Genomic DNA, 27,396 nt, shown 5'->3' on the forward strand with positions numbered 1-27,396 from the left:
GTGAAATTCATTGTTTTGGGATGAAATGTCCTATAGATATCAATTAGGTCAAACTGGTCTATTGTATCATTTAAAGTTTGTGTTTCCTTGTTAATTTTCTGTTTAGTTGATCTATCCATAGGTGTGAGTGGGGTATTAAAGTCTCCCACTATTATTGTGTTATTGTTAATTTCTCCTTTCATACTTGTTAGCATTTGTCTTACATACTGCGGTGCTCCCGTGTTGGGTGCATATATATTTATAATTGTTATATCTTCTTCTTGGATTGATCCTTTGATCATTATGTAGTGACCATCTTTGTCTCTTTTCACAGTCTTTGTTTTAAAGTCTATTTTATCTGATATGAGTATTGCTACTCCTGCTTTCTTTTGGTCCCTATTTGCATGGAAAATCTTTTTCCAGCCTTTCACTTTCAGTCTGTATGTGTCCCCTGTTTTGAGGTGGGTCTCTTGTAGACAACATATGTAGGGGTCTTGTTTTTGTATCCATTCAGCCAGTCTTTGTCTTTTGGTTGGGGCATTCAACCCATTTACGTTTAAGGTAATTACTGATAAGTATGACCCAACACAGCCCTGAGCTTCAAGATACAGGCTGCCCAAAGTCACCCCAAAACCATAGACATCTCATAACTCATTACTGGACATTTCATTACACTCCAGAGAGAATAAATACAGCTCCATCCACCAGAACATCGACACAAGCTTCCCTAACCAGGAAACCTTGACAAGCCACCTGTACAAACCCACACACAGCAAGGAAACGCCACAATAAAGAGAACTCCACAAACTGCCAGAATACAGAAAGGACACCCCAAACTCAGCAATTTAAAGAAGATGAAGAGACAGAGGAATACCCAGCAGATAAAGGAACAGGATAAATGCCCACCAAACCAAACCAAAGAGGAAGAGATAGGGAATCTACCTGATAAAGAATTCCGAATAATGATAGTGAAATTGATCCAAAATCTTGAAATTAAAATGGAATCACAGATAAATAGCCTGGAGGCAAGGATTGAGAAGATGCAAGAAAGGTTTAACAAGGACTTAGAAGAAATAAAAAAGAGTCAATATATAATGAATAATGCAATAAGTGAAATTAAAAACACTCTGGAGGCAACAAATAGTAGAATAACAGAGGCAGAAGATAGGATTAGTGAATTAGAAGATAGAATGGTAGAAATAAATGAATCAGAGAGGACAAAAGAAAAACGAATTAAAAGAAATGAGGTCAATCTCAGAGACCTCCAGGACAATATTAAACGCTACAACATTCGAATCATAGGGGTCCCAGAAGAAGAAGACAAAAAGAAAGACCCTGAGAAAATACTTGAGGAGATAATAGTTGAAAACTTCCCTAAAATGGGGAAGGAAATAATCACCCAAGTCCAAGAAACCCAGAGAGTCCCAAACAGGATAAACCCAAGGCAAAACACCCCAAGACACATAGTAATCAAATTAACAAAGATCAAACACAAGGAACAAATATTAAAAGCAGCAAGGGAAAAACAACAAATAACACACAAGGGAATTCCCATAAGGATAACAGCTGATCTTTCAATAGAAACTCTTCAAGCCAGGAGGGAATGGCAAGACATACTTAAAATGATGAAAGAAAATAACCTACAGCCCAGATTATTGTACCCAGCAAGGATCTCATTCAAGTATGAAGGAGAAATCAAAAGCTTTTCAGACAAGCAAAAGCTGAGAGAATTCTGCACCACCAAACCAGCTCTCCAACAAATACTAAAGGATATTCTCTAGACAGAAAACACAAATATGGTGTATAAATTCAAACCCAAAACTAAATGATTTTTCAAAATGTCAGTGTCAGATAAACTGATTGTGTGTGTATGTTAGTTGCTAAGTCGTAGTCAACTCTTTGTGACCCTATGGACTTTTGCCTACCAGGCTCCTTGTCCATGAGATTCTCCAGATAAAAAATTAGAGTGGGTTGCCACTCCCTCCTTCAGGGATCTTCCTGATTCAGGGATAATACCCTTGTCTGCATTGCAGGGAGATTCTTTACCACTGAGCCCCCTGGGAAGCCCTCTTTGACTGCAGGGACATATAAAACTATGCATTTAAATTCTAGTATCAAATAGACAATAGACTCCTATTATAAAATGTTTATTTATCATCACTTATATTTTTAACTCTATGTGTATAATTAACTATAAATTTGAGTAACTCTGAACTTTCACACAGCCCTTAAAGCAATTTGTATCTTCATCCTTTCCCCTATTTAGATAGCATTGCTATTTTTAAGTCTGTGAATTGTTCTAGGCAAGAAATATTGAAGAAAAGCATTTGTGTTTATAATTAGAAATTATATGAATAAGCAACACTGGTATGAGAAGATTTACTTGACAGAGGTGCATGAATTAGTAATATATTGTTGAAAAGTAAGGCCAAAGACTTGAATCCTTGTACAAGGAGAAAAAAAAAAAAAAAAAAAAAACCTTATAAGTAAAACTTGCAACATGCCAATTTGACTTTTAATATGATTAATAAAAATGAATTCTTTTTGCTTACTTGGCAAAAGGAATACTACCTATTCAAGAGTCTTTTAAGGTCACCAGTATCTTGCTTTCCTCAAACAATAATGTAAATAAATCAAACGTGGAAAGACAAGTGAACCATGGAAAAAATCCAATTCTAAACAGGCATATGGACATTCCCTGGCAATTTAATAAGGTGCACACCTCCATGAAGGACTTGGAAACCCAGGATCACTTGGGTAGTAGTAATTAATTGAAGTGATGAAAGCCAAATATTTTATTTTGATAAGTTATGTGGCCACACATAATTCTGCTGAAGCTACAGTGGAATCACAGGATTAAAACTTGGTTGCAGCAAGAAAGAATACAATTAAGAGTTAAACATTAGCAAGTTTAAGAATCAGGGGTGACTATCTGGGGACTGAGTATTTTCTTTTCTGGAATCTATATTCTCCTTTATCACATTCAGAATAGATTGAGAAAAAATAGAGATTGAGAGAGAGAAAGAGGGAGAGAGAGAGACAGAGAGAGGGAGAGAGAGAGAGAGGGAGGTTACAGAGATTTACACAGCCAAAAATAATGCCTAGAGATTGTAAAGAGAATCTCTGGAAAGCACAGAAATACATACATTACCACCCCCATATATTCCAGTTTTTAGACTTACTGACATATTTTATATAATACCTTGAGATCCTTGAAGCAAAGGTGTTGCAAACATGCAAAACCAAAGATCTCAGTGGAAAAAAAAGAAAAATGTGGGTTAGTTCCTACAGAAAGAAAATATTGCTCTATAATCATTAAAAGTTTTAGTTTTCTTAGAGTTGGGAAGTTAGTGAAAGAAATAAATTGCAACACAAAGCAGAAAGTGCTCAAAATCTTTCAAGATTCTTATTACTTCCCTTCTCTCAGCCACTCATCCTTGGCAAGTCAAGGTAAGTACGTTCTATTATATAAACGTATGTAAGAAAGTGGAGAAAAAGAGTACAATTTCATTGAGAGTATCTCAATACTTAGGAGATCTGCAGTCTTTTTTAAATGCAGTATTTTCTAACATTTGCCACAGAAATTTAACACATCCTACTACTTTCTTCCCATGCTTTTTACATTGCAAGAATTTTAAATAGGCTTATTCTGTCCCTCAATTACTTTATTTACATAAGGCATACTGTGATTAGTAAACTCTTTGTTAAGTAGCTTAATCTGGTTAAAGGGTTTAAAATGTTATTTTAAGAGGTCAGGATGCATTAGATTAGGAGCTTCATCATCAGATGTGTTGGCCCCAGAGATACTGTTTCATCTTGACCATTGTCAGGAGTGGGCAGGTGATGAGAACAAACAGTTGGCATACTGCTCCTATATTCTGAGAAGGAGAAGGAGAAGACATTGGATTTAACATCTTTGGAATCACTTTAAAGGGCTTCCCAGGAGGCGTAGTGGTAAAGAATCTGCCTGCCATTGCAGGAGATGCAAGAGACTCTGGTTCAATCCCTGGGTCAGGAAAATCCCCAGGAGTTGGAGATGGCAACCCACTCCAGTATTCTTGGCTGGTCAATTCCATGGACAGCATATGCTGTTGGGCTACAGTCCATGGTGTCACAAAAGTCAGACACAACTGAGTGACTAAACATGCACAGATATCACTTTAAATCTAGTATATTTTACTTGCTGAATATAAAGCAGGATTCCATGGGCTGGTGTATGAGTAAGATGAAACGAGTAGGGTCCCTGGCCTCATATGCTGATGTGATACAGTGTGGCGAATAGGCATGTATAAAACTGAGACAGCTGGTTGATTGAAAGTAAGGGAGAAACACAGGTGTGGATTGAGTGAGAGAGTATTCAGATTCATGATTATAACCTTGTGTGGAACCTCAGAAAGCATTTCATATTCTGAAGGTCTTAAACTTCTTTGTCCATAAGTCTTTATGGGGAAGTGCGATCTTCCACTATAGTACTTTTCAGAAATAATTTTAAAAATGTATTTTTCTACCCAGATATATACATACATAAGTATACACACATGTGTTCCATGCTATTTCTCCTTCTGCAGCTCCTTTAATTATGACTTCTCTTCCTCCTCCTTTTTCTTCTCCTTCTCTTTCTCCTTCTTACTCTCCTTTTAATTTATTTTTTTTCCCCAAACGGTATGATTTAAAGTAGATGCTCCTCTTATGTTGGAGGCTCAAAGATCATGTTGGATAAATGGGACTAGTTTAAATTCCATCCTCGACGCATGACCAGTACAGAAGAGTCCTCAGTGTTTCAGAGAAATTGTATAAGGGGTTTTAACACATGGATGACCAGAAACTTATTTAACACAATATATAAACAACTACTGTATGTAGTGAAGATTTGGATAATTAGATTTAGGAAGTACTGACACATAGAAGTCTACTCCAAAATGGATAACACATACAAGATAGAAAATAAAAACACTCCTTTTCTGTTCAGTTTCATTTAAATTGTTCTGACTATTCTTTTTTAACACATTTGTCCAGGATCTCTCTGAATTGCAGACTGTATGTCCCATTAGAATAACAGCTTCAGAAAGGGCCAATGCAGCTACCCAAAGGACACTTTAGAGTTTTGTGAGCAGTTTCTGATGAGCATCAATCAAAGGACATATTGCTGGACACCTTGCAGTGATCATAGTGGGCTATCTTAACAAATAGTTGTTAGTCATGTGTGTGAAATGTTGCTGAATAAGACGAGAAGATAATAATTTGTATTTAATAGTCAAGTACAAATTAATAGTCAAATGTTTTTGCACAATTTTAAGATATACATAGAATTTTCAAAAATGGACTAAAACCAAGGATAATTTGTATTTAATTCTGTTCAGATGCACTTTGAGTTTATCACTGTTTGGTAGAGTCATGCCATTGACAGCAACAATGCTCATGATAGTTGCACCATCAGAACAACTCACATCTCTGCATAGGTTCTGTAGAATTAGGTGTAAGCATTTCACCCTGTCATTGTATTTTCTACTGTAACATTTGGCTATTGGAATTCACAATGTTTTACTTTCAATTATCTTCCTCCTTTACCTTCTCTATTTCACTGGTACACTGTTAAATTGATGTGGATCTTTCTGAAATGACTTGTGCAGGTTGGTTACGGTATCTCTGACTGTTATTCCAGGCTAGGAACATTACAAAATATTTGTTATACAAAAGGAATGAAAGGTTTTATAAGCTTGAAAAGTGCTACATGTAAAGAGGTCAAAAATTCTTAGCTTGACTGAGTTCCATAAGTATCAGAGACTGCTAGACAGAGTAAGAAGGTCTCATTGGTTATCTAAAACCCTCCTATTGACAGATGATGCTGAGTCCTAGAATGATTAAATTTCTTTCCAATGGTGACATGAGCATTAGAACAATGATGGGAGTAGAAAATATGTCTTAAAAGTAAAATATTTTCAACATTGATAGGCATATGTAAGCCACATAGATCAGAAACTTGTTTCAACAATCAGGAACTGGGGTGGGAAAACTTGCCTAGATGAAGCTGCATAAAATATATATCCCTGCTCCAGGTTCAATAGTCAGATATTTCACTACAGTAGGTCTTTATGCATTTGTATAATTTTTCTGCTTTATATTATGTGCTGGTAATGCCCAAAATACCAATGATTACTATGATGTCAAAGGCATAATGATTTTTATTATAGTTATTAGCTTTAAAACTTTGATTCACATTCAGAAGTACATAATAAACTCCACCAGTCACACATAACACGTTGGAAATGACTTTCAAATGTGTGATCAAGTTAAACACACATTTCTCTGTTCTGATCAAAGGACTGAAGTATCAAATAAATACCAAACAAAAGTGGAAATTATGTGTTCATACATAAATGGTAAAATAGTTTTCCATATATTATCATTTCATTTGGATTTGATTTATAAAACTTCAGTTTATCTTTCAATGTGTTCTAGTTATTATAAATTAAACCAAATTAGATGCACCTGTTATTTATAGTATGTTGCTGAATTAAAGCAATAGTAACATTTTTTGTTGTTGTTAAAATGGCAGTGTTTTCCTTTTTTCTTATTTCAAAAGGTGAAAGTCACTATACTTATAATTGAATCATGGCAGAAGAAAGTAGGGAGATTTATGTAGTCTCAAGCAAGAGACAAACTATGAATAGGAAAATCTGGCTCAGTTCCATCATAGATTTCCAATTTTTTACCTGATTAGTTGTGAGATAATTTTAAATGGAAGTAAGGAGTTCACCTTCTAAAATAGACCAGAAAATGCTGATGAAGTCTTTTGTTCTCATTACCAATATCAATGCAAATAGGAAAGAAGTATTTTCTTTTTTATCTCTCATGCAAAGTACATAGAGCTAGCAAAGGAATTGAAAATATTCTATGAAGTTATTTTAAATATATATCTATATGTTTTATATATAGAGAGAGCATAACAGAAATAAAATACTTCTGAAATATTTTACCTTTCACTATATTCATTTGGAATTACTCTAAGGATGTTGGCATCCTTCAACACACATGAAATTATAATGTTAAATTTTTCATCCAAAAGAATTAATTATTATATTTAAATACAATTGCTCTGAATTAACAGTTTTGACTAAAAAGAAAACAAACAAACAAAAAAAACAAAACTATGTGTTGTCACTTCCTTCCAGAAAGATAGATCAGATACATTTCTCCATATTCTGAAGAGTAGAAAATAAAACAAACAAAATATATCCTGACTGCTAGTATAAAAATCTTGGATATTATGTGTAAAACAAACATAATCAGAGTAAAAAAAAAAAATTGGAAAGAGAAAAGTAGTGACCTCTGGACATAAACACAAATATGATTTTGAACTCCCTAGCTTTTCAGACTATAGTACAATTTCACTTATTTCACATGCTAGTAAGTTTACACTCAAAATTCTTCACACCAGGCTTCAGTAGTACATGAGCCGAGAAACTCCAGATGTAAAAACTGGGTTTAGAAAATGCAGAAGAACCAGTGATCAAATTGCCAACATCCACTGAATCAAAGAGAAAGCAAGGGAATTCCAGAAAAACATCTACTTCTGCTTCATTGACTATGCTACAGCCTTTGTGTGGATCACAACAAACTGGATATTTCTTAAAGAAATGGGAATACCAGAACACATTACCTGTCTGCGAGAAACCCGTGCACAGGTCATGAAGCAAGTTAGATCAAGACATGGAAAAATGGACTTCTTCAAAATTGGGAAAGGAATACAACAAGGTTGTATATTGTCACCCTGCTTATTTCATTCCTATGCAGAGTACATTATGCAAATGCTGGACTGGATGAATTATAAATTGGAATACAGATTGCTGGGAGAAATATCAACAACCTCAGATATGCAGATGACCACCCTAATGGCAGAACGCAAAGAGGAACTAAAGAGCTTCTTGATAAGAGTGAAAGAGGAGAATGAAAATGCTGGCTTAAAACTCAATGTTCAAAAAGAAAAATAAAGTAAGATTGTTACATCCAGTTCCATTACTTCATGGCAAATAGAAGGGGAAAAAAATGGAAGCAGTGAGAGACTTTATTTTCTTGGACTCCAAAATCACTGTAGCCACAAAATTAAAAGACACTTGTTCTTTGGAAGGAAAGCTACAATAAACCTAGATAGCATATTAAAAGGCAGAGACATCACTTTGTCAACAAAGGTCCATATAGTCAAAGCTATCATTTTTCCAGTAGTCATGTATGGATGTGAGAGTAGGACCATAAAGAAGGCTGAGCACTGAGAAATTGATGCTTCTGAATTTGGTGCTGGAGAAGACCCTTGAGAGTCCCTTGGAAAGCAAGGAGATGAAACCAGTCGAAGCTAAAGGAAATCAACCCTAAATATTCATTAGGAGGACTGATGCTGAAGCTGAAGCTTCAATTCTTAGGCCATCTGATACAAAGAGCTGATTCATTGGAAATGGCCCTGATCCTGGGAAGATTGAAGGTAAAGGAAAAGGGGACAGCAGAGGATGAGATGTTAACATCACCTATTCAATGGCCATGAATTTGAACAAACTCTGGGAGATATTATTGAAGGACAGAACAACCTGGATGCTACAGTCTGTAGGGTCGCATAGAGACAGACATAAGTTAGCAACTGAACAGACAAAACAAAGCTTTTCATTTTGCCTCAGTTAACCAAAATGGGTGCCAAAGAATCCAATAACTTGGAAGTACCAATGGACACAGAAAATAAGTTGTTCAAACAAATCCTTCTTTTTATATCCAAAGACCCGGAAATAGGGAAATAGGGAACTTATCTAGACCAGCAACCTTTAGAAAATAACTGCACCATTACCCCCAAACATACAAAAACAAACAAACTAAACACAGCAAACTGTGGACCACCCAGACCCAAATCACCAGTGGCCAGGGGATGAGCACAGATTTCTACTTTTTCCTGGTCAATATAATGTTAGTTGCTTCAGTTGTGTCTGACTCTTTGCAAACCTATGGACTGTAGCCCAACAGGATCCTCTGTTCATGGGATTCTCCAGGCAAGAACACTATAGTGGGTAGCCATTCCCTACTTGAAGGGAGTCTTCCCAATCCAGGGATCAAATCCAGGTCTCCTGCATTGCAAGCAGATTCTTTATTGTCTGAGCCACCAGGCCAATAAAGAAGTAACCCCCACCCTCTGTCAACCTCTCATCCAACCAGAATAGGATCAGAGAAGACTAAAAATTAAGGAACCTGGATTTTCACCCCTCCCTGGCATGCTTCCTTCACATTGGTATCTGAGAAAGCCATTCTGGTAATGTAACAAGGAACCCCCATCTCTTTCAGCCAAAGAAGTATCAGTGGATAGCTATATGGGAGATGAAACACTTATTCCCACCCAGCAATGATGAGGAGTCCCCCTTCTCTGGCTGAGTGGGAAACTTGGGCTTTTATTGCCACTGGGCTATAGGTATATGGCACTTGTGTACAGGGTCAGAGAAAGTGCATGCCATGTGATGATTTCAATACTGTCAACCAGGAAGATCTCAAGCTGAACACAAAAGACAGTCAATCATTGCCAAACCCCAGAAAACAAAAGATGCTAAAATTATCTGATAAAGATTTTTTTTAAGATACCATAATGATTCTTTGACCAACAACTATGAATATGCCTGAAATGAGTCAAAAAATGTCTCAGAATTAAATATGGAAAGTTTCAACAACAAGATAAATATATAATGAAAACCCAAGTGAAAATTTTAGAATGAACTTGAGAGCTAAGCTGCTTGGTGTAGGAATAGTCAATATTGTAACAATGAACCAAAATGAAAACAACCCTCCAGTTTTTAATCACTTACTCCCATGGTGTAAGCAAGCGGCCAAACCTAAGGAATTATTGGCTCTCCCGACATCCATTTTCCACCATGGCACAATGCCAGGTCCAGGCAGCACAGACACAGGGATCTTTTCACTTCCAAGTGACATCTGATGGTCAGTGGGGAAGGACAGGAGTAAGGACTAGGACTAGAAAACTGCTTGATGTTGAGTAAGAGCAGAGAAACATGTCTTTAAGTTTCCCTCCAGTTCCCTCTCTAAAATGTTCTACAGCAAAAGCACCAGGGGGAAGGAATATGTATATTATACATATTATGTATGTATTACTATGTATACATGTGTATACATATTACATACTATAGATATATCAGATATGTATAATACCCTGGCCAGCTGGGGACCCTGAATCCTTGACTGCAACTCCCTTTGGAGAAGGCAAGTCAAGGTCCATGTGCAAGTCTGGTGGCCCCTGAGCCTGCCAGGAACAGCCTCTGTAATTGCATGTAGTCAGGTCTAAAAAATCACACACAAGCTATTTAGCCAGGAACCAGATTCCTCACGTTCTAGCCCAGCGTTTTGTTGTTGTTGTTTTGTTTTCTTCCTCTTCACATGTTCTTGATAGATTACTGTTTCATTGATTTCATTAAATAGTTTGTGACTTCTCATCGAATATGAAATATTCCAGGTCATTCAAATTTGAAGAAAAACAAGAAAAGAGACAAAGCTTTCATATTTGTTTCCCACTCCTTCTGGGTCTGGAGAAGTTGAAAGGCAGAGTCTGAATGTTAAAGACAGGGGAAAAGGAGCTCACTTCAAATGGAAACCTTTACTCAAAACATTTAAGTTTTAGAAACTTCAACTTAAAGTGTAAATTGTCCCATTTAAGCAGAAAACTTAAAAAAAAAAACAAAAAACTTAACTGTCTCAATGATATGGATTTACTTATTTTGAAAATACAAAGAAACATATTCAAAAATATGTCTTTTCTTCTTAAACATCTGACAGTTGTGGATCTAGAAAAAAAAATCTTGTCAGTCACCTCAGTTTCCAACTCATGTAGAGGGCATTAATAATCATCACCAGTAAAAATCCTCATAGTGGCTTTGGCTACAAATATGCGTAATGTATTTCAGATGATTGTTTTTACCCTAAAGGAATATGAACTCAACTGAAATGCATTTTCTTACAGCTGACAATCCTTTACATAATCCTGATATTTTGATTAGGCTTTCGAAGACTTTATTAAAGGACAAAAAGCAGAAAATGTCACACATATGGTATCTCAATATGGGATTCAGATTGTGTATAAGATAATGTGAAGCACATGTCAATAAAATGATCTGATTTTCTTTCTGTTGCTTAGTTTCTGGGTCTTGGTAGATGATGCTCCAACAGCATTAGTTCAGTGCTTCATACAGAACTCCTGAGAACAATTTCTAGTTTTTTGCTTTTAAATCTTCAATAAATAAGAGTCAACTGAAGTAATGATGCATAGATCAAAATGTACAATGCGGAGCAGACAAAAAGATATATGAATCCATTTTCTCTTCTAAAATTATCCAATAATTCTATTTTAAATTTAAACTTTATTTTCATGTCCATAAAATTTGCCTTGTAGTCAAGGAAACTATTTGTTTATTATTTTCACAATAAAACTTCAAAGATTTTGTGAATTTTAATGAAGACCTAAAACTAGTTCTAAAATAAAAAATTTACAGGAAAATCAAGTTATTATTTTACTCAGACCTCTGAAGGAATTAGAAACTATGAAAGCATATACCCACAAACACATGTCATATTTAGCAGCCATGTGTATTTTGTTATAGAACTTAGAAAGTCTTCATTAATTATAAACTATGAAATTCTCTTATTATTTCATAGATATCTTTTTTCAAGTTGAAATTCCTTCTTTCTATACCTATGAATCACTACATATGAGTAGTTCTTATTTAAGACATAATTTTCCCTTTGAGTGGTTTTAGAGTCAGAGCAAATATGAAAGCAAGGGGCAGAGATTTTTCATATAGCCTCTGCTCCCTCATATACATAGGTTCCCCGTTATCAATATCCCCCTCGAGAGAGGTATATATTTTATAATTGATGAAACTACACTGACACATCAAATTCAACCAAAGACCATAGTTTATGTTTGGGTTCACTCTTGGTGCTGTACAGTCTAGGGATTTGGACTAATGAATGATTACATGTCAGACTTCCCTGATGGCTCAGATGGTGAAGAATCTGCCTGCAATTCAGGAGACCTGGGTTTGATCACTGGGTGGGAAAGATCCCATGGCAATAGGAATGGCTACACACTTTTTTATATTCTTGCCTGGAGAATTCCACAGACAGAGGAATGTGGCAGGCTACAGGCCATGGGGTTGCAGAATTGGACACGACTGAGTAACTAACACTCACTTTTCATGATGAGGTGCATCCATCATAGTAGTATCACACAGAGTATTTTCAATGCCCTGAAAATCCTGGGTTTCACCTTAACATCCTACCTTGCCCCACCCTCTACTAAACACTGATATGTTTATTTCCTTTTTAGTTTTACCTTTTCTAGAATGTCATATAATGTTGGAGTTATGCAGTATGCAGTCTTTACAGAGTGGTTTCTCTCACTTAACAATATGAATTTAACATTCCTCCATGTCTTTTCACACCTTGATAACTCATCTCTTTTTAGCTCTGAATAGTGTACAATGATCTGAGCATTCTACAGTTTATTTAACCATTCACCTAAAATCTTGGTTGCTTCTGAGAGGGAGAATTATGAATAAAGCTATTATAAACATTCTTTTGATGATTTTATGTGGACATAAGCTTTCAGCTTCTTGGTAAATACCAATAAGTGTAATAACCAGACTATATGATAAGATTATGCTTCATTTTGTTAGGAAGTATCAAACTTATTTTTAAAGAGGCTGTACTGCTCTGCATTGCTACCAGCAACAAATGAGAGATTCTATTGCTCCAAATCCTCGTGAGCATATGATGTCAGAATTTAGGATTTTGACCATCTAACAGGTGTATAGTAGTTCTCATCTTTGTTTTAATTTTCATTTCCCTGGTGACATAAACTGTAGGGGATATTTTAATATGATTATTTGTCATTTGTATATCTTCTTTGGTGAGGTGTCCATTCTTTCACCAATTTTTAATGCAGATTTTGATGTTTGAGAGTTAATAATTCTTTCTGTATTTTTGGACAACAGTCCTTTATCATATATATGCTCTGCAAATAATTTCTCTCCTTCTTTTATCTTTTCATTCCCTTGATATTATCTTTTGCAGAGCTAAAGGAACATGCCTTTATTGTTGTATCTAAAAATCCATTGCCATACCCAATGTTATCTAGGTTTTTTCCTATGTTATCTTTCAGGAGCTTTATAGTTATACAACTGATTTTACATTTAGTTTTTTCATCTGTTAGTTAATTTTATGAAAGGCTTAAAATCTGTGTCTGCTGCTGCTAAGTTGCTTCAGTCGTGTCTGACTCTGTGCAACCCCATAGACGGCAGCCCACCAGGCTCCCTCATCGTTGGGATTCCCCAGGCAAGAACACTGGAGTGGGTTGCCATTGCCTTCTCCAATGCATGAAAGTGAAAAGTGAAAGTGAAGTTGCTCAGTCGTGTCCGACTCTTAGCGATCCCATGGACTGCAGCCCACCAGGCTCCTCCGTCCATGGGATTTTCCAGGCAAGAGTACTGGAGTGGGGTGCCATTGCCTTCTCTGAAAATCTGTGTCTAGGTACACTGTTTTGCATGTTGGTAGCCAGTTGTTATAGAACCATTTGTTAGAAACACATTCTTTTACTCCTTTGTGCTCCTATATCAAATGTCATTTGACTGTATTGAAGGGGGTCTATTCCTGGACTCTATATTTTGTTCCATTGGTCTACTTGCCTATTACCTCTCCAATACTGCACTATCTTAATAACTGTAGCTTTACAGTCTTGAAGTCAGGTAGTGTCTCTCCTCCAAATTTGCTCATCTCATTCAATATTGTCTACTATACTGAATCTGTTGCCACCCCATTTTTTAGGAAAAAAAATAGATATCCATAAAATAACTTGCTGGGATTTTGATCAGGTTTGCATTGAATGTATAGATCAAGTTAGGAAAAACTGACATCTTGACAATACTGATTCTTCCTACCCATGAAAATGTAATGTCTCTCCATTTATTTAGTTCTTTGGTTTTGTTCATAGAGTTTATAGTTGTCCTTATAAAGATACATACAAAATTGATTTTGTTTATTAAATTTGTGTCTTTCAACTATGCTGTATTTGCTTATTAGTTCCAGGGGTGTTTGTCAATTCTTTCTGACTTTCTATTTAGACTATCATACAATCTGCCAGCAAATCTAGTTTTATTCATTCCTTTCCAATCTGTATACTTTTTATTTCCTTCTTTTATCTTATTACATTAGATAATACTTCCAGTACAATGTTGAAAAGTAGTGTTGACAGAATATATCCTTGCTTTGTTATTGATTTTAGAGGGAAAGCTTCCAGTTTCTCACAATTAAGTAGGGAGTTAGCTGTGGGGTTTTTTGTAATCTATGTTATCAAACTTATGGACATAGAATTGTTCATATTATTCATGTCTTATACTTTTAATGTCCATGGGATCTGGTGATTATGACCTCTCATTTTTCTGATATTAGCAATTTATATCCTCTTTTTTTCTTAACTAAGGTAGAGGCTTATCAATTTAATTTATCTTTTCAAAATATATTTAACTTAAAAATATATAATAGAACTAATGCATAAATATGGAATCTAGAAAGATGGTACTGATGAGCCTATTTGCAGAGAAGCAGTGGAGACATAGACGTAGAGAAGAGACATAAACATGGCTGGAAGAGGAGGAAGTAGAGGGTGGATCTATGGAGAGAGTAATATGGAAACATACATTACCATCTGTAAAATAGATAGGCAATGGGAATTTGCTATATGACTCAGGGAACTCAAACCGGGGCTCAGTAACAATCTAAAGGAGTGGGATGGGGTTGGAAGGGGAAGATACGTTTCAGTGGGAGGGGACATAGGTGAATCTATGGCTAATTCATGTTAATGTTTGGTAGAAACCAACACAATACTATAAAGCAATCATCCTTCAATTAAAAATAAATAAATTATATTTGTGTGTGTGTGTGTGTGTGTGTGTATATAGATACTAACACAGTAGAGATATATATTCTTTTAATATTCTCGAGAGTTGATTTTAATATCTGTGTCAATTCTGGGATGGTTTCAATTGATTATATTTTTCTGCCTAATGGCATCATATTTTCCTGCATCTTTGCATTCTGAATATTATTTAATTGATTGCCTAATGTGATGGTTAATTTTATGTGTCAAAATAGGTAGGCAGCAGTGTCCAGATACTTGGACAAACATTACTTTGGATGCCTTTGTAAAGGTGTTTCTTTGGATAAGATTAACATTTAAATTAGTGGATGTTGTGTAAAGTATTACATATGGTATCCTATGTAATATGGATGAGTACCATACAATCAGTTGAAGGCCTAAACAGAACAAAGACTGACCTCCCTCCAGCAAGAAGGAGATCTGCTAGATTCGAGTTGCAACTTTTCACTGGGATTCCAACCTACCAGTCCCCATGGCAGATTTTAGACTTACCAAACAAGTGATTGACTCTATGATCACTTGAGACAATTCCTTAAAATCTCTCGATACATACATACACACATACATACATACATATATACATACACAAATAGGCAAGTATACACACATCCTGCTCTGTTTCTCAGGAGAACCCTAACTAATACACCAGACACTGTGTATTGCACTTTTTTGCATTGGATATTTTGTAGTACTACACTTATTATTGAGCTTTGCTCTGGAAAGTAGCTATGCTTAATATTTCTTGCTTTTAGCAGTTGTTAGGTGGGACAAGAACTTTATCTAGAGTTAATCATTCCACCCAACCCTGACTAAGGGGATCATTCTGGGTAGTTTTCCCAGTTTCCTATGAATTTTGAAGCTTTCTTTTGTGAGTGCCAGATACTATTCTTTTTAATTCTTTGGGATAGTTCTTTCCATGTGTCTTAGTCAGTCTTGTCTACAATAACAAAGTACCAGAGAGTGGATGGCTTAGTAAAAAAAAAATAAAAATAATATTTTTCTCACAGATCTGGATGCTAAAAATGTGAAACCAGGGTGTCAGCATGGTTAAGCTCTGGCGAGACCTCTCTATGACTTTACAGATTGCAGACTTATCCTTGTATCATCACGTGGCAGAAAAACAGAAAGCTAGTTTTCTGGTCTTTTCTTTTTTAAATTTTTTTATTATTTTTTTAAAATATAAATTTATTTATTTTAATTGGAGGTTAATTACTTTACAGTATTGTATTGGTTTTGCCATACATCAATATGAATCTGCCACAGGTATACACGTGTTCCCCATCCTGAACCCCCCTCCCTCCTCCCTCCCCATACCATCCCTCATCCCATTCATGAGGACTCTACTATCATTATTTCCACTTCATAATGCCATTATTTTGGGAATTAAATTTCAGCATATTAATTTTAAAAGGACATAAATAGGCCATAAAATTCTGCCCCTGGTAACTAAAATTCATGTCCTCATGTTAAAAATTACATTCATTCCAGCCCAATATTCCCAACAGTCTTGACTCATTCCAGCATTAAGTCTGAAATCTGAAGTCTCATATAAAATATATTCTAAATTAGACATGGATGAAACTCAAGGTATGACTCATCTTGAGTCAAAATATCTTCCCAGCTGTCAACTTATAAAACCAAGCAAGTTATATGCTTCCAAAATAAAATGATAGAAGAGGAATAGGTTAGACATTCCTATTCCAAAGGGATAAAAAGGGAAGAATAAAATGATGATGGTCTCAAACAAGTGCAAAACTAGCAAGGCATGAAATATTAAATATTGAGAGTAAACAGTTTTGTTCCTTGCTCTTCCCTTCAGGCTCACTATGGTAGCAGTCCAGCTGCCACAGTACAGCACGAGAGATTCCTGTCCTATATCTCTGCTAAGTGGAGGTCAAGCCCTCATAACTGGGCAGAGATTGACTGTCCTATTGTAAATGAGGCACTGGTCCCCACTTCTGAAACTGAAGAAATACCTCTGATAACTACTGAATCCCTTAAATTAAAAAAATGGAGTATGTTCATAGCCAAATAGCTCTGTGATCCCACCCTATAAACTTCGGAAGTCTGACAGCCTTTCTTAATTCTGTCCTGTCTCCTTTCTCTTTAGTTTAATCTGCAGTTTTCTTTTAAAGGTAGTTGGTTATATCCAGGGTTCATAAGCATCCAAATCTCCTTATCAAGTAGTTGCTTAGCCATACCCTTAATATTCTCTTCTGAATATGCTTCCTCATTTTTTTGCAATATGGATAGACTGAGAATTTTACAAATTTAAGATCTAGTTTCTCTCAATAGTTCAATCTTCAAGTCATTTCCCTCTTCTTGTGTTTCACTATAAGCAGTCAGGAGGACCAAAGTGCTCATTCAGTAATTTTCTCCTCTCCTAAATGTCTACTTTCATTGCTTGCAAGTTTTACCTTCCACAAAATACAGGAATAAGAACACAATTTAGCCAATTTCTTTGCTACTTTATAAAAAGTATCACCTTTTCTTTGTGAGTGTGTGGGTTAGTCACTCAGGCAAACAGACTCTTTGTAGCCATGTGGACTGTAGCTTGCAGACTCCTCTGTCCACAGGATTCCCCAGGCAAGAATACTGGAATAGGTTGCCATTCCCTTCTGAGGCTTTCTCTTTATTGTCCAATAAGAGTCCATCATTTCTTCCTGAGCCTTCATTAAAATAACATTTATTGTCCATGTTTCTATCAATATCTGGTATATGATTACATAGTCTGTAAGAAAACATCAGTTTTGTTTACATTTCTCATACCTCTTCAGATTTGCTTTTAAAAATCCCTTTACAACAATCTTGGCTTCTTCTAGAGTGATTTTCAACTCTTTTCCAACATGTTCTTACTCAGTTCAGTATAGTTCAGTCTCTCAGTAATGTCTGACTCTTTGCAATCTCATGGATGGCAGCCTGCCAGGCTTCCCTGTCCATCACCAACTCCCAGAGTTTACTCAAATTCATGTCCATTGAGTCGGTGATGCCATCTCATCCTCTATGGCCCCCTTCTCCTCCTGCCTTCAATCTTACCCAACATCAGGGTCTTTTCAAATGAATCAGTTCTTCATGTCAGGTAGCCAAAGTATTGGAGTTTCAGCTTCAGTTTCAGTCCTTCCAATAAATATTCAGGACTGATTTCCTTTCAGATGGACTGGTTGGATCTCCTCGCAGTCCAAGGGACTCTCAAGAGTCTTCTCCAACACCACAGTTCAAAAGCATCAGTTCTTCAGCGCTCAGCATTCTTTATAGTCCAACTCTCACATCGATACATGACTACTGGAAAAACTATACCTTTCACTAGATGGACTTTTGTTGCCAAAGTAATGTCTCTACTTTTTAATATGCTGTCTAGGTTGGTCATAGCTTTTCTTCCAAGAAGCAAGTGTCTTTTAATTTCATGGCTGCAGTCACCACCTTCAGTGATTTTGAAGCCAAAAAAATAAATAAATAAAATAAAGTCTGTCACTTTTTCCACTGTCTCCCTATGTATTTGCCATTAAGAGATGGGACCAGATGCCATAATCTTATTTTTCTGACTGTTGAGCCTCAAGCCAACTTTTTCACTCTCATCTTTCACTTTCATCAAGAGGCTCTTTAGTTCTGCTTCACTTTCTGCCATAAGGGTGGTGTCATCTGCACATCTGACATTACTGATATTTCCCCCGGCAAACTTGAGTCCATCTTGTGCTTTATCCAGCCCAGCATTTCTCACATGTACTCTGCATATAAGTTAAATAAGCAGGGTGACAATATATAGCCTTGATGTACTCTTTTCCCTATTTGGGACCAGTCAATTGTTCCATGTCCAGTTCTAACTGTTGCTTCTTGACCTGCATACAGATTTCTCAAAAGGCAGGTTGGTGGTCAGGTATTCCCAACTCTTTAAGTATTTTCCATAGTTTGTTGTTGTTCATGTAGTCAAAGGCTTTGGCATAATCAATAAAGCAGAAGTAGATGTTTTTCTGGAACTCTCTTGCTCTTTCTATGATCCAGTAGATGTTGGCAATTTGATTTCTGGTTCCTCTGTCTTTTCTAAATCAGTCTTCAACATCTGGACATTAATGGATCACATATTGTTGAAGCCTGGCTTGGAGAATTTTGAGCATTACTTTACTAGCGTGTGAGATGAGTGCAATTGTGCGGTAGTTTGAGCATTCTTTGGCATTGCCTTTCTTTGGGATTGGAATGAAAACTGACCTTTTCCAGTCCTGTGGCCACTGCTGAGTTTTCCAAATTTGCTGCCACATTGAGTGCAGTACTTTCACACCATCCTCTTTTAGGTTTTGAAATAGCTCAACTATTTTATGGAATTCCATCACCTCCACTAGCTTTGTTCATAGTGATGCTTCCTAAGGCCCCCTTGACTTCTTATTCCAGGATGTCTTGCGCTAGGTTGGTGATCACACCATTGTGATTATCTGGGTCATGAAGATCTTTTTTGTATAGTTCTTCTTTGTGTTCTTGACTCCTGTCTTAATATCTTCTGCTTTTGTTAGGTCCATATCATTTCTGTCCTTTATTGTGCCCATTTTTGCATGAAATCTTCCTTTAGTATCTCTAATTTTCTTGAAGAGATCTCTAGACTTTCCCATTCAATTGTTTTCCTCTATTTCTTTGCACTGATCCCCGAGGAAGGCTTTCTTATCCCTCCTTGTTATTCTTTGGAACTCTGCATTCAAATGGGTATTTCCTTCCTTTTCTCCTTTGCTTTTCATTTCACTTCTTTTCACGGCTATTTGTAAGGCCTCCTCAGACAACCATTTTTGCATTTATTTTTCCTTGGGGATGGTTTTGATCCTTGCCTTCTGTACAATGTCACGAACCTCTGTCCATAATTATTCAGACACTCTATCTATCAGATCTAAGTGATTTGATTTAGGTCATACCTGAATGGTCTAGTGGTATTCTCTACTTCCTTCAATTTAAGTCTGAATTTGGCAATAAAGAGTTCATGGTCTATGCCACAGTCAGCTCCTGGTCTTGTTTTTGCTGACTGTATAGAACTTCTCCATCTTTGGCTGCAAAGAATATAATCAATCTGATTTTGATATTGACTATATGGTGATGTCCATGTGTAGCAATTTCTCTTATGTTGTTGGATGAGGGTGTTTGCTGTGACCAGTGAATTCTCTTGGCAAAACTCTGTGAGTCTTTGCCCCGCTTCATTTTGTTCTCACTACCCAGTTCCAAAGCTGCTTCCACATTTTTAGTTATTTGTTACATCAATACCCTACTTCTTATTACCATTTTCCGACTTAGTTTGTACTACAATAACAACTCACTGTACATTGAGTGGCTTAAACAATAAACATTTATTTCTCATAGTTCTGGAGGCTGGAAGTCCAAGATTAGTGTGCTGAAATTGTATGATTTTTGGTGAGGACTCCCTTCCAGATTACAGACTCCTGTCTTAATATCTCCTGTCTTAATATATCCATGTATTCTCTCATGGAGAAAAGAGAGATAGTTAACTCACTGGCCTCTTTTTCTAAGAGCACTACTTCCATTTATGAGGATTCAATCCTCATGACCTGTGTACCTCCCAAAGACGCCGTCTCCTAATGACATCGCACTGAGGATTAAATTTCAATATGAACATTGAGTAGACACAAATATTTATAAATAAATGTTTTCAAAAACTTTTATTATATGCAGTATGATGATCAACATTCTGCTGAGTACTTAAGACATACATTCTGCTGAACGTCTGCAGATTTGCAGATTTCTTTCTCTGTACCACTTTTTAGTAAATGAAACTATATCCTGAAACTCTGTCTACTTTGGTTCACTGCACTCTTGATTCTGTCTCTTCAAATATTATAATTTCTGGGTTCTACTTAGATTTCTTTTCCTGGTGTCATTTTTAAAACTGTCCCAAGATAGACTGTTAGGGCTTACCTCATCTCTTTCCAGTGTCCAAGTGTTCAATGTCTTCTGTTGTTTGATGTCCATTGTCTTGAAAACCATTGAATTAAATGTTTTTGTCTGTTTTATTGTTTGTTTTTGTTTGTTACAGGGAAAAGTATAAATATAACCTCTGTTACTGTCTCTTCATTGGTATCAAATATTTATTTAGTTGCATTTTTTTAATTTTAAGTATTAAAGTAAATGATAAAGAAGGATGAGGAAATATGTTATTTGCCACAGTCATGTATCTTCTTAGCTATTAAATTGAGAATCATGCTGCTGAGATATGAAATACTCTGGCTACCATTAAAGTTAAGAAAGGCAAAAGACATAACTTGAACTAATTTGAAGAAAGCTAAGACCATTTTAAGACTAAATTTCCAGATTTTAAAGATAGTGTAGTGTGTCAAAGGGTGAAATTCTGAACAGTGTGAAGCAGTGGTTTCAGCCATCTAAGCAGCATGGTATCCTGAAGATTGTCTTGTCATGCTGGAAGGTCAGGTTCAGAAGGCTCACTAGTGAGGTTTCTCCCCACAGAGAGGGACAGAAAGAGCAGCAGAAGTTCTCTGCATACTGCGAAGGTGACTTTGTTCTCAGTGTGAGAGCAGGGTGATCGTAGCTCTCTAGGCTGAACTTGCTGTAAGCCCATCTATAATGCCTGTGCAGGGAGCAGAAAGGTCAGTTTGTCTGTAGCCTTCCCACCCCCGCCATCCCCCCTAACCTCAAGACCTGGTAGCAAAAATCTAGCTTATTTTCCAAAAGAAATGATGAAGGACAGGGAACACCAAAAATCTACCCAGGACTGGTACATAATTTTCACAAGAGGGAAATAAAGTCATGACACAGTTCTAAGCAATGGCATGAACTATGATGAGAAAGGGGAAATGAAGTAGAATGAAAGCACAAAAATCTTGTAGAAAAGGGGCCATATTTTTAAAAGTCTATAATGTTGGAATCAATTTCTCTGGGTTATTGCCTCTAGAATATGTTAAAGGCAAGGTCCATAACTTTTTTCTATCAGTTTTATAGTTTAGATATTATAAATATAATATATTGCCAAATACTGTTAGTATGACCCTGATCAATGTTTTTGCAATCTATGTGTTGAAAGACATTGGATGGCTTTTTCTTGAAGCATTCTTAGATTTGATCAGACTTATAAAATGAGTTTGGATCATTATCTTTCCCTTTGTTCCACAGATTATATGTAAATATATAGATTAAATTTGTATAGATATTTATATGCAGATATAATATATATATGTCTATTAAAATAAATTTGAAATATGTTGACATATTTTACTTTACACGCTCTTAAGAACTACTTTCCTTCGAATTAATGATGACTTTCATTATTTAAAATCTTTTCATCATAACCTTGACTACTTTCTTCCTTTCCTTAGGCTTCTTTTATTTGTTTTTACATTTGATCTTGTTTATAAAATAAACTTTAAATTCTCTGCTGTTAAAGATTACACATACATTACAAATGTATGGTGACATTTAAGTGTCAGTCGTCTTGGAACCATATTGAAACAGCTGTTTTGGGATTGTTCTCTTATAAGACTTAACACTGTTAACTATGGCATCCTAAATTTATATTGGTCTTGCTTTGGCTCCCAGTAATGAATTAAGATCATTTTTTTCTATTTACCAGATAATTTACACATATTTTTTCATTTGAAATCTATTTCCCCATATAAAAGTGATTTTTTGGAACATGTGTTAAACAATAACTTTTATCTAGTCACTGAAATTATATACCGATATATCACTGGTACATGATCCACAGTTTATAACAAGCAAAAATCTTGCTCTAAAAGTATTTAATAAACCAAAATGATTATGCATATGTTTCACTTTAAAGTCTTAAAAATTGACCCTGTAAAATTCAGCCTGATGTGTAATTTTCTTTTTTTGCCCTGTGTTTGAAATAATTTTAATTATGTTTATATAGACATATTTTATATATACATATATATATAGTATATATATTTATAGTATTTGTCAGGTCAGTTGATTTCCCCTTTTAATATAATAATAATAACATACTGTATGACTTTATTAAATAAACATTTGTTAAATGGAGCACAGGGTGTCTGATGGTGAACCATGGGTTTACAAACAGATCAAAAGAAAATAGCATGTATACCTGTGGTGGATTCATTTTGATATTTGGCAAAACTAATACAATTATGTAGAGTTTAAAAATAAAATAAAATTAAAAAAAAAGAAAAAGTAAAGTGCTGCTTAGAGCTACTGTAAACATCTTCCGATGAAAAAGCATCTCCCATCTGTAGTATTCATCTACCCAGTCATGCATCCTCCAATCTTCAATCCATCCTTCTACCTGTCTAAAAAAAAAAAGAAAAGAAAATAGCAAAAGTCTAGCTTATTTTCCAAAAGAAATGATGAAGGACAGGGAACACCAAAAATCTACCCAGGACTGGTACATAATTTTCACAAGAGGGAAATAAAGTCATGACACAGTCTAAGCAATGGCATGAACTATGATGAGAAGCTTTGAAATAGCAAAGTTTATTACACGCAGTTCTTAAATCCTGGAAGAATTAAAGGGATGCCTTGAGGGGCCACAAGGAAAGGTTAAGGCAGAATGTAAACAAAGACAGGACTGGGAGTACAAGACTTTTTTAGTGTCCATCTCTTCCGGCATTGGGGATTGATACTGTGGCTCTGACCTGACTGGTCAATTCAAACCAAAAGAGTGGGATTTTGGTAAATCCTGCAAGGATCACATAGGACATACAGGTGCTGGGAAGTAAGAGAGACTGTTGACCAGAAGGGTTGTGGAGAAAGTCATCTCAGGGACTTACATTTGTTTGTATCTAGGGCATGAGCTTACAAGAGGAGTCTCATGTCAGTTTAAGATCCCTGAAAGCCCAGTAGTCAAACAAAACAGACATGAGACTCCAATCCCAAGTTGTAACTTAGCTAAACACTCAACAGGTGCACACAATAGGATTTTAAGAAATCAGGGTGAGATCAAGGTAGGATGCAAGGCTTTGGGATCTCCTGGTTCTTCAGCTATCAAGATTACCTGTGTGACTTCTAATAGACTTTTTTTTACCATTTCTGAAGCTTTACATAATTATGTTCAAAGCGTCTGGCATAAAGTTATAAGATAATGGGATTTTTAAGGCCCTTTTATGTAAATTTATAATATTACATTCTCTTTACCTTTCTTCAATTGATTTATTTTTCTCCAGATCATAGTAGTCTTGGAGAGTTTAGGTTTTCACTAAGGTGACCTACTCAATGTAGGGTAGCAATCCAAGCTAATGCAGGGGGCGCTCAAAACAGCATGAAAACCCAATCTAAATTAACTAGATACATGGCTAATTTCTACAGATTTGGATCAATATTAAAATTACATTTTGGTCACTTAATATGTTTTTGCAAAAAGACTTTCTTTTTTTCTTTACTAGTTTAGACTTTGTGGTTTAAATCACTGATGAATTAATTTTGATTATTTGAGAAATATAAAACAGAAAATAGGAGATTTAATTTATAAACTTAAAATTTATCTATAAATGTAAAAAATGTGTTTCTATAATATAGTACCTTATATATATATGTATATATATATATAATATTAAATCAAACCATATAAAAGTGCTGCTCTTTGATTATGTGGGCAAAAGCAAAAATGAAAATTAAATGTTTAAATATGCTCAAAGATTATTACCTTATAAACTATTCATAACATATAGTTTACAGCAAAAGGAAAATATAGATACATGGTCATGAAAAATATCAGAAGGGATCTTGCTTTCAGAATCATGGGGAAAAAAACATCAATTTATTCTACTTGCATTTGAAAAAATAATATTCTGGCATATCAGACATAATTTAAAATATTTGGCTTTGCTACCTTGCTGCATAAATTGGCATTATTTAAATATATGTTCATTAAAAAAAAAAAAACAACACCTTTTTCCTGGAAAGATCTTGACACTCAATGGCATAACATCTCCAAGTTTCAGGCTGTCAGACAGTCACATTGGCACTGTCAGGCAAAAGGCTAATGAGTCTGAGATGGTCTAAAATAAGGACTAAAACATTCGGGAGGCCTGGCAGATAGCATTAAATAAATGGGAAATAATCAGCTCTAGAGCAGTTGATTAGGAAAGAGGGCAAATTTTACTTGCAAATAGGACATAGTTGGCAGGTTAACCTGAACAGGTCTCAGTGCTATTGAAATCTCATAATGGTGCTTTGTGAACACTTCCTTTTAAGCTTTGACATTTTATAATTAAGTTACATGGTGTATTGTTTCTTTTTTGGGTGATGGGCTGTTTAAGGGGGGGTCTCTAAAAATGACGAAAATACTTTCAATCCATTAACATAAACAAGTATCATTAACCTAAAATAAAATCAGAAATAAACCTTTTGGTTTTCTCTTTTCTAGTTTGTACCATACCTACAAAGTTACAGTTGTCTTTTCTCTTTTCTTTCATTTAACAGTCTGGGACATAGTGGTTTGAAAAAATGATTACCACTGGAAATCCTTATTCAATTCCTCCTAAATATCAGAGCTTGAACAGAATTGCAGTAGGTTGCACTAAATCATTTCTGTTATGACCTTATATTTTGAAATTGTAACTGATAGACAAAATGCTGTATATGTTTGTGGGGAAAAAAGTGTATCTGGTTGATGAGAAGAAAAGTTCTTATCCTTATTTCTTACATAAAACTGATTCCTTAAAATTTGAAGAAAATAATTTAATATTAATTTTGTTATAAAATTTGTTATAAAATTATTGTTCCAGTTTCTTGCCTATGAGAAAAATTATATAATAAAAAAAACATTTAAAAATTTGAATATTCTTATATAGTTAAATTGAGATATGACATTATTTTAGGATTTCCTTTGATATGTTATGAGTAAAGTAACTTGGAAAAACTTGTGTCAGTTCCACACCTGTAATTATGTGGAATTATGTTAATTAGACTAACTAGAATGTGTTGAATGTTAATGATTAATGATAAGAAAGAAAAGATCATAAAAAGTCTAATAGGATTCAAATCTGATCTAGATGGAATAATTTTACACAAAGTGAATATTTTTATACAAAATGAAAGGAGTTATGCCAATAAACGGAACAATTAAATGCTAATAAAAACAGCAATAAGGTTAAGTATAATGATCAAGGTTTAATTAAACTTCTATTGGAAATTTCAAATCATTGATCTCTCTCTATCAGGAAAGATGATGTAATACTATAGTATATTGTCCTTCAACTATTCACTTTGTAGTTTTCATATATATATATATAATTTATATATATATATATTATATATATATATATATGTCTCATCTGTTCTTAATGAGAACTCTGTAGCAATTCTGACTAAACCAGCAACCATACCTCAAAATGAGACACCAATTCTTAAGGTGCACAGTGGTGTAATTAGAATTATGAGTTAGATACTCTTCTAAATTAGTAACGGAGATTCAATTATTGTAAATGATTCAAATATCATTTCTATCAAATAATGATCCAAATAAAGTGATAGTCCAGATATGACTATAAAATCTAAAATGCCAACATAAACTGAGTATGAACAAAGTGAATACAATAAGTATTCTGAGTGATGCTGTAAAATATCCAAAGATTTCTAGGCAGCAAAATTTATTTAGTCATCAAGCACTGCCAGTGACGTGACTTAGAAAAATGGAGAGTGTACATTGTAGCCTACATCTGTAGCTATAAATGATAAAACAAAACCACCACTCATAACCAGGAAGGGAAATTGGCAGGCGACATACTTATATTTTCTTTCACCTTAAGGTGCTGAAGTTAAATAAATGATAATTTATTAAAAGCACATATATTTTTTATTTTGCTTATGTTTGGATAACATTTAAAATTAATCATGAATTCATGTTATTATGAAACATTTTTGAAAAAAAACATAATCCCAGAATGAGTTTAAGTTTTCAAAATATCAGATTAAAAAAGTCTCACTTCTCTGAAATAGGAAATAATAATATACATAATCATAACACTGCTAAATTAATTTCAATATTTAAATACCATGAATCATTCTCATTGGGATTTCAAGAAAAAATTCAAGTTTTTATGTCAAATAAAAGGGAAAAAATTATCATCTTGAATGTTTTTCAGGCTTTGCCCTCAAACATGCCTTTTGTAACTTCTTTCAAATTCTAATAATAATGACAATTTTGTGTGATGTAAGGTAAATATGAATATACTTTGTCTCAATATTGTATAGATTTAATACACATAGGTTAAAGTCACATAAATTAGATATTCTATAAGTATCTTCCTATTTTAAATATGGATTTTATTTCAGAGGGTGTCATAATGTATTTCTGAACAATTAAAAAAAAAACATTATGTAGTGACTTGTACACCTTTTCAATTTAGATCACCATTGATACAATACATATCTCTAGAAGATATGTTCTAGCAAAGAAAGCATCAATAGAACCTGGCATTCATTAATTAAAACCATTCAGTATTTAGACACCATAATATCACTCAATGGAA

This window comes from Bubalus bubalis, chromosome 1, assembly GCF_019923935.1.
Source record: "Bubalus bubalis isolate 160015118507 breed Murrah chromosome 1, NDDB_SH_1, whole genome shotgun sequence".
Taxonomy (NCBI): Eukaryota; Metazoa; Chordata; class Mammalia; order Artiodactyla; family Bovidae; genus Bubalus; species Bubalus bubalis.